Raw genomic sequence first — 8,670 nt, 5'->3', positions numbered from 1 at the left:
AAGGAAAGAATGGAGAAAAGAAGACTACTGCGTCAGAAACAGCGCAATGAAGGAGCAATACGAATAAACGCAGTCAGTATAACAGAAATGGATAATGACAAAGAAGAACCCATCATTGAATGCAAAGTAGGAACCAACCAAATCAAAGCCAGAGCACTATTGGATTCAGGAGCTCAAACTAACCTACTTTCACTCAGTTTGTATAGACAATTGACAAATGACACTAAATTACAAACTGCCAAGCAAGAGTTAAAGAGTTACTCTGAGAATTCAATCAAAACTGTCGGATGCACAGTTTTACATATACAGATTAACCAGTATGTGTATCCTCATATGTTTTACGTGGTTGAAGACCAAGCTACACAACATCCATTATTGCTAGGACAACAATGGCAGAAGCAATACAATGCAATGATTGACTGGAGTTCTAAATCAGTGCTTATCAAATACGAAGGTGAAAGTCAATCAGTTAAGTTCACCAAAGGAGAAGAGCCAACTCCAAAGGACGAATCCAAAGACAAAGGTAAACAACAACCAGAGAAAAAGAAGAAGCAATGGCAACCAAAAGTTTCTATACAACCGGATTACTCTTCGACGAGGAATTCTCAACAGTGGATAAGGAAGACAAGCAATAATATAACAGCTCAGCCTTGGGAAAAAACGGAGTCAAAGTTGGTATGGAGACCAAAAAAGGTTGTGCCAGAGAACACAAAGGTGGAAAACAGAGTCTTCAATACGAGACAACAGAGTGATTCCAGTCAATCAAGGACAGTGAAACAGATCTGGATTCCAAAGAAGTTCATGACGGCACAAAGCCATAGCAAGAAAATTTGGATCCCAAAGATTTGTAAACAGGAACTCCCTTCAGTACAATCAACGGAAACTCCTAGGTATTTCAAGGCGAGGAAATCAACACAAAAAACAAAGCAGGTTTGGGTCGCAAAGAGTTTGTGGCAAGCACAAGCAAAGCGGAAGCAGATTTGGATTGTAAAAAAGAACAACAAAGTAAAGAAGAATCCATCTATTGATTCTACTACCGAAGTGCCAAAACCAACCCAAAACCCGACCATCAATCCTTCAATCAAACAAAGAGCAACTTTATTGGAAAGACTGTTGTATCATCGCTCTACAATTGCATTGGGAACTTATGACCAAAACAACTACAATGCTTCGCCCACAGATACTTCATAGTCGTCCGGGAGGACTCAGACTAGGAGGGGGGGAGGTATACAGGTATACAGGAGCTACAAAGCAGCTACAAGCGACAAAAACAAAGAAAAACAAAAATTATATTACAAGGGCAGTGTCTTACATGATTTTGCAATTTTTATGTTTGATTGCGGATATTGATAATATTTATGCCCTTATATATCTTGTTTTGCAACAAGAAGAGATCAAATGATGAATTTGGGTCTCTAGACATGTAAATATCACTAAATAAGAGTGTTTTTGGAGCTAAAAAGTGAAAAAAAGTGGTAATCCAAGTCCAGAAATCACAAATAAGTGTATATTCATATACACAGGGTTATCAGCTATTTATTGTGTATGTTTGGAATTTTTTGGCTTCAATTTGCTATTTTCCTTTATTTTTTATGATTTTCTTGATAAAAGTAAAAGAAAAATAAAAAAGCAGGTGAAATGAGATCGGAAAAAAGAAAAGAATAGACGGTGATGGTCCTAATGACAAGGGCAACCCATGGTAAAAATTGGGTACAATTCTGAAAAAGTTGCGGAAAGCCCGAAATGACAGAATTTTGGCAAAGTGGACAGATTTCTCAGAAACAGGTCAAATGGAGTCCAAATTGAGAAATTCCAAATCCTAAAGTGCATTTCACGACGAGATAGGAGCACATGTCAAATTTGGTAACAAGTGATCCGGGAAGTCCGAAGTTAAGTATTTTTCACTTCACTTTCAAGCTCATTTCCACTATTACCTTCTTGGAGAGAGCAAAGAGCACACAGGAGCATCCGACCTTCTACAGCCTTCTACGACTGCTACGAGAGCTCAGAGGACACCAGACATGAGAGGTAGACTCGTTGCCATAAGATTTTGATGCTTATCATTAACTTTTGTCGCGAAAACTGACCAAAACCAAGAAACAAGAGCAGACGGGGAATGGGAAAGAACGCTAGGTAGGGGCACAACCGCCTAACCAAACCTTGCAAGAACTTAGAGGTGGGTTACCCTAGCATAGAAGATGGTTTTCTAACACTCAAAGCTCGAGAAAGAACGACTTGAAAAACCCTAGGTCAACAGAGCCTGCAAGAGGCAAACAGGAAAAAGTTGTCGAAACGACACAAAACTTCTCAGGAAGTTTAACAACATCGAGGGCAATGCAACCATGGAGTATCTCCGGGTTTGGACCACCAAAAGTAGGTCGGAACAACCGATTCGACTGCGGACACACAAAGCGTCATTTTGGCATAACGGTTGAAATTGACGACCGAATGAAATGAAACTTCACAAGCAGCTTCAAATATACATGGATGACTTATGTTCGCAAGCAAAACCCAAAAGAAAGCTAATTCACTTACCAATGGTGAAAAAGACGCTTTCGGGCAACCAAATGGAGAAAGATGGAGAACGAGGAGCCAAAGTCAAGTTCAACCAAATAGATGGCTTCACAACATATCCAATGAGCTGGAAATGCAACTCTCGAGAAGAAAAGTTGAAGAAATTCAACTCCAAGGCAAAAAGACGACTTCGGAGACTAAAATGCCTATAAGGGGGCTTTTTAGCTAAACTGATGACTTTTTAAGTTGAAAACTAGTTAGCAGGGCTTAGGGCACTAGCACAAAGCATTCTTTGCACAAAAAGACCAACATTTCAAGAAAAGACATCATACGCGTATGATGTCTCACAGCATGATTTTCACATCCATTTCAACATTTGAGTGCATAGCCTCATTCCACATGTTAATCACATCCTATGAACCAAGTATCATGAGAATTGGAGTTAGAAAACCCAAGGAAACCAAAAAGACGCAAAGTAGGCCATAAAATTGATTTTTGGTCCTAATTTTGTCAAAATAACTCCAAACTCATTGAAACTTTGCAGGATTGTTGATTAACATATCTATAAGCTATCTGGAACCAAAAAGCACCATTTTGACACAAAAGACATCATACGCGTATGATGTCTATTTGCACTTACAGAGCCAAAACTGCTCATTTGATATCATACATCCATTATATATATCTAATACATGCTACATATGAAGTTTGGAACCATTTGGTCAAGTGGATCACCCCATTAGCCCAATTGAGGGAAAATCCTTCATCCAAAGCCTATTTTAGCCCAAATTCAACATACTCAAGTCCAAACCAAGATTTGAGTAGGGACAATCCTTCACTAGTACATGGGGAGTCCACAGAACCAATCCCATGAAAAATTGATGAAAAAGACATCATACGCGTATAATGTCTCCAGAGCCATTTTTAGCCCAAAATCTATCCAAAATTCATAAATCCACTGAATAAGCCTATCTTAAAGCCATATCCAAGCTTATAGAGAAATTTGGTCCAAAAATACACTAAAAGACATCATACGCGTATGATGTCTCACTATGTGATTTTGGCACCTCAGGGCTTCAACCACCAAACAGAAGTGATCTACATGCCATTTGAAAGTGAACCACCAAGTTTTATCCAATTTGGATCATAAAATCCAATTCCCTTTCAAAATTTTGCCAAGAGCCGGAACTGGACTAAAATTGGCCAAAACTTGACCAAATGGTATCCAAACTCAAATCCAAGCATATGATAATCATGTATACACTATCAGCTACAAGCACAACCAATATGAAGTCATATTGACACAAAAGACATCATACGCGTATGATGTCTCCAGCATGATTTTGAGCCCAGTTTGCATATTTTTTCACCTACCCTGCATCCTTAGGCCCTGAATAGCTCATGTTTCAATTTTCAAGTCATTTGAATAGTTAAAAGGTTCATTTCGGCTTTCAGTACTAAAAAGACGCTAACTTCTGAAATTGGAGTTACAGGATCCATGGATTCCGCCAAGTCATCAGCAACAAAGAGAAAAAGACCGACAATCAAAGATGCTCTTGCAGAAGCAGAACCCTTTGACATTCCAGCAGAAACCCTCAAGCCAACCAAAACTTGGGTGGAGGAAGCAGTACTGGAACAAGAGGAATAAAGATCTACCATGGGACTTTCAGAGATCCTCAAGGGCAAGCGGTGGATATACCGATGATCCCACAAGAATTGGTGGATTATAGCAGGTCAAAGAACATCAGCAGGTACCTGGAAAGGGCAGACTTGCACAGATTTTTCACCTCGAGACCATCAGGTGTAGATACAAGAAGAGTGTATGAGTTGGCAACCTCCATTCAGAAGGATGGGAAAGCCACATTGATAGCAATAGATGGAGAGAAAGTAGAGGTACAGATCACTCCACAGCTCATTGCAGATGCATTGAAGCTGCACAACAAAGGGAGCTCTGTCAGGGAAAGAAGGGAGGCTATAGAGGTTTATGGGTCCAAGAAACAGAATGCAACCTATGGAGATATGGCAGACCAAAGAGCGGCAACCCTTTGCCGACTGTACAACCAGTTTCTCCATATTTGCAGTAAAAGACCGCAAAAGTATACGACACCACCCCATGCCATTGCAACTACCATCACATGGGCATTGAAGAGCAATATGCCAAAAGAGGTGAATTTCGCTCAACACATCCACGAGCAAGTAATTGCCATGCACAACGAGAAGCCAAAGTATATAGGAGGAGCTGAAGTTCTGACAAGAATAGCTTATGAAGCTATTGGAGCCAGAGATCAATGGCCAAAGGTTCCCTCCCAGAATGAGTGGCTTAGAGAAACCGATGAGAAGGAAGAACAGCCTGAAGTATCCAAGAGGGCGTCCACAAGAGCACGCAGGAAACTAGAAATAGTTTCAGAACGTGAAGAGGATGTGGATGAGCCGCTTATGAAGAAAGCAAAGAAGACGGTTTCTCCCAAGCAAACCAAAAGTCAGAAAGCGGCAAGAATGGAAAGATTAGTGGAGCAGTTTAGAGCGGAAAGAGCTCTAAAGGGGGACTTTGAAGAAAAGTGGGTGCCAGACCCCACTAAAGTCGGAACTAGCTCAGCCAGGCCACATGTTGATCAATATATTAGAGCTTATGAGGAGTCAGAGGCTATACTGAAGCAGCAACCTGTCGAGCCATACACTGAAGAGGAAGTACAGCTTTTAAAAGCTGAGCTGAAAAAGGACGACAAGGGGAAGAAGAAAGTAGATGAGTCTACTGAACCTCAAGAGAAAGACGGGCAAGCAAACAAAGGGAAAGCCAAGATGACTCAGGACAATCAGCCCTCCTTTACTGATGTACCAAGCCCGAAGAAGACAGAAATCATTGTGGAAGAGACCACAGTAGAGATGGACACGGTTGGTATGGAAAAGCCAGAGGCCGGGACCAAGGAAAAGGAGATAGATCCAATTCAGCAAAAGAAAAACGATTATGAGGATCTGGTAGCGATAGGGTACACTGAAGAAGAGGCCCTTGAGGCAGTTTATGGGATCACCCTACAAAAACAAGATGATCGGAGAGGGACAGAGGAAAAAATAAAGAGTACAAAAGAGAGTGAAGAGAAACTGGACGAGCAGAACGTACTAGAAGAGCCGAAGCCAGTGGAGGTGGTGGCAGAAAAAGCTTTAGAGTTGACAGATGAAGATGAAAAAGACATGCACATGGTGCATGAACTGCTCAGCAAGATCAAAGAAAGATCCAAGGCAAAGGAAGTGGAGATTGAGACAGCCAAACAAAGGGAAGCCGAGTTGCAGAGGAAATTAGAGAATGCTATGACTGAATCTGAAAGTCATAAAGCATCACTCTACGATGCGGAAAACGAGAGAGACGGCTTGATACTCCAGCTAGCCGAGGCTTCAAGAGAAGTAACAAGTGCACAGGAAGCAAGGGAGCGGAAGGAAGACGACTTGGAGGCGGCTAAAGATGAGCTCATTGAGCTAAGGGAAAGAATCGAGCTCCAAGAAAGAACAATCACTAGACTTAGGACTACCCCTAGAGCTAGCAGAGCAGGAACCGAACAAGAGGGAGCTCTTGTACCAGCTCTGGAAGACCAGGTCCGAAGCTTACAAAGAGAGCTAAGATTAGAGCAAGTGCAAAGGTTGCACATTGTGGAGGGATCATTGGCAGCAGAGGAGAGGCTCACTTTAGAAAATCAAACACTAAGAACAGAGAATGAGACCCTCCGCAAACAGCTCCAAGATCTACAAGAGCAACAAAGAAGAGAGACAGAGACACCACAAGAAGAATCAGGTGGAGCAGCCATAGAGCTACCAGAAACTGGAGAGGCAACCACAATTGAAGATCCAGCCCCAGTTCACGAGGTGGCCTCGACTTCAGGAATCTCTGAAGAAGAAGAACAAAGGCTCCATGACCAAATAGAAAAGTCAGCAGAGGAGAGTGCCAAGGCGGAAATGGAATGGGAGAGGAGACTCCTCATCTCCATTAGACTTCAGGGATTAGACACAAAAGTGCTCCATGAAGAGTGGATGCAACCCAGCCTGCCTTTCCCTTTGATAAAATTTGAAGTGCTAAAAACGAAAAAGAGAATAGAGGAGGAGCAGTATGTCGCTCTTTACGAAGGCGACATTACAAAAGAGGAACAATCAAAGAAGATTGTAGATTCGCAGCCTAGATGGAGGAAAGGTTGGCTGAACAAATACCCTGCCTACCTCATCTACTTGGTGGAGGCACCAAAGGAGATTCGGGAGAATGCAACCTTCTGCCCGGTGCCAAGAGTCAGAAGCTGGAAAGAGCATGGCAGGATTGCAGAAAAGAAGCCAAATTGGCTTAATTACCCCAGGATGACAGGACCAAAGGCAGGAGAGAGAATAGGTAAAGCCTACATGGTGAAAACCCTAACGGGCACCATCAAGCTCTTTACTGGCTCTCTTGACCTTTCGTGTCAGATGCTCAAGAAAATTTGCAGGACTCTCTTAGCTTGCATTGAAGTGTTCGCGCCAGATAAAGCCACGACCTTGAGTCTACTATCGACGGCCGACACAGTGACTGATATGATGTATGATCTTTCATTGCAGCCTTCTCCAAAAGTGTTGCACCTCCTATACCAGAGGATTATGTTTTTGCCTAGCTTCCACATGCAAACATTCGAAGAAGCTTTCTACACCGGCTTTTTCACCCACGAAAGCAAAATATTCGGCCCAACCTTGACCATCGGCAACCTACGATACGAATCACATTTGCAGATGCTCAAGACGACAGGACTTTATTGACCAAGCATAAAAGTCATGTCAGGGACGACATGAACGCGGAGGGGGGGAGTGTTGAGCCAGCAGAGGATCACACCCACATTTTTGCTCACACTCATCATTTTTGTAACCATTGATTGTAATAAATATCTTTCCGACATTGATTTTGAATTGAGCCATTCATTAAGTAACGGGACTCAATTGAGTTTCCAGCTTGTAATCCCGAAGTAATTTCACTTGCTGATGTAATTAGTAGAGATGTTCTCACCTCCAAGGCTGAGGTATATAAGCCAAAGTTTTGTAACCTAAGGGGATTCAGTTTTTATTAATCAAAGTGAGTTTTTGAGCGCCATGACTGTGTCTGAGAGAGAGAGAGAGTCTTATCTACTTGCTACGCGAGCTACGGAGCCGCCATTGGAGAAACGACACCGCCATTGTGTTAGTAACGGCGAGAGCTACGCACTGATACCAAGAGTGCGCGCTATCGGCTTCTATGTGTGGTAAGTTCCTACGAGCTTCGATGTGAGTTTTCTTCCAACTCGTGTGTCGGAATAGAGCGTGCAGCATATCTATAGAACCACAACGAGTAGAGCTACACATTAGTACCATCGGGGTCAAGTTTCGATCACCTGTATTTTTTGGCCTGTCTTCATACGCGTTTACCGCACGGAGTGGTTATAGGTTCATTTTGCAGTTCAAGTCTTTAGGGTGTTGTTCTTACCTAGTGTATAGACTTCCCCTTGATTTTGAGATCGATTCAATGATTCTAGATCCTGTTTCGTATAGCATTCGTTCGTAGTACGGATTTCAGTCACTTGCGTATTCTAGAACTTAGATTTGATTTCCTTAGTAGTGATTGTCATTAGAAGGTCGAGTAGGTGATTTGACACCCACCTAGTTGTTTCCATGCGGCTGCGGGTCAAGCTTCGTCCTCGTCTGACAAATTCTGTTGTTGGTTGAGTTCTCGCTATTTAGCTTCCGCTAGCGGCGTAACCGCCTTAACACATCTTGTTGACTAAGTCTCTTGAATAGCAAATCGTGTAGCAGTTGTACTCGTTCTTTGATAGTGCTATACACATTGGTCACATCCATTGTGCTAAATTTTTTTGGCATTCCTTGTACTTGTGAAGTCTTTGTTGGTACCCATTGATATAAACTTCCCTTGGTTGTGCCTTGAATTGTTGTTTTGGAACAGTTGGTGGCTCAGGCTTTTAGCTTTAAATTTTTGCTTATATTTCCATACCCATTTTGTAGACTATGATTACAGTTTTCGTTGTTGATGTGGGTAGGATGGTGCCATAGTAAGATTCTTCGTAGTGTGCAATGGTTATGTAGGCACCTAGATCTGTCTAGGATTGGTAGCAAGTTGGGTCTTGGGTACCCAAAATATCCTGGTTCCTTGCATGGCTGTGTTGT

This window comes from Adiantum capillus-veneris, chromosome 5, assembly GCF_014529385.1.
Source record: "Adiantum capillus-veneris isolate H3 chromosome 5, ASM1452938v2, whole genome shotgun sequence".
Taxonomy (NCBI): Eukaryota; Viridiplantae; Streptophyta; class Polypodiopsida; order Polypodiales; family Pteridaceae; genus Adiantum; species Adiantum capillus-veneris.
Note: the sequence above shows the minus strand (reverse complement) of the source record.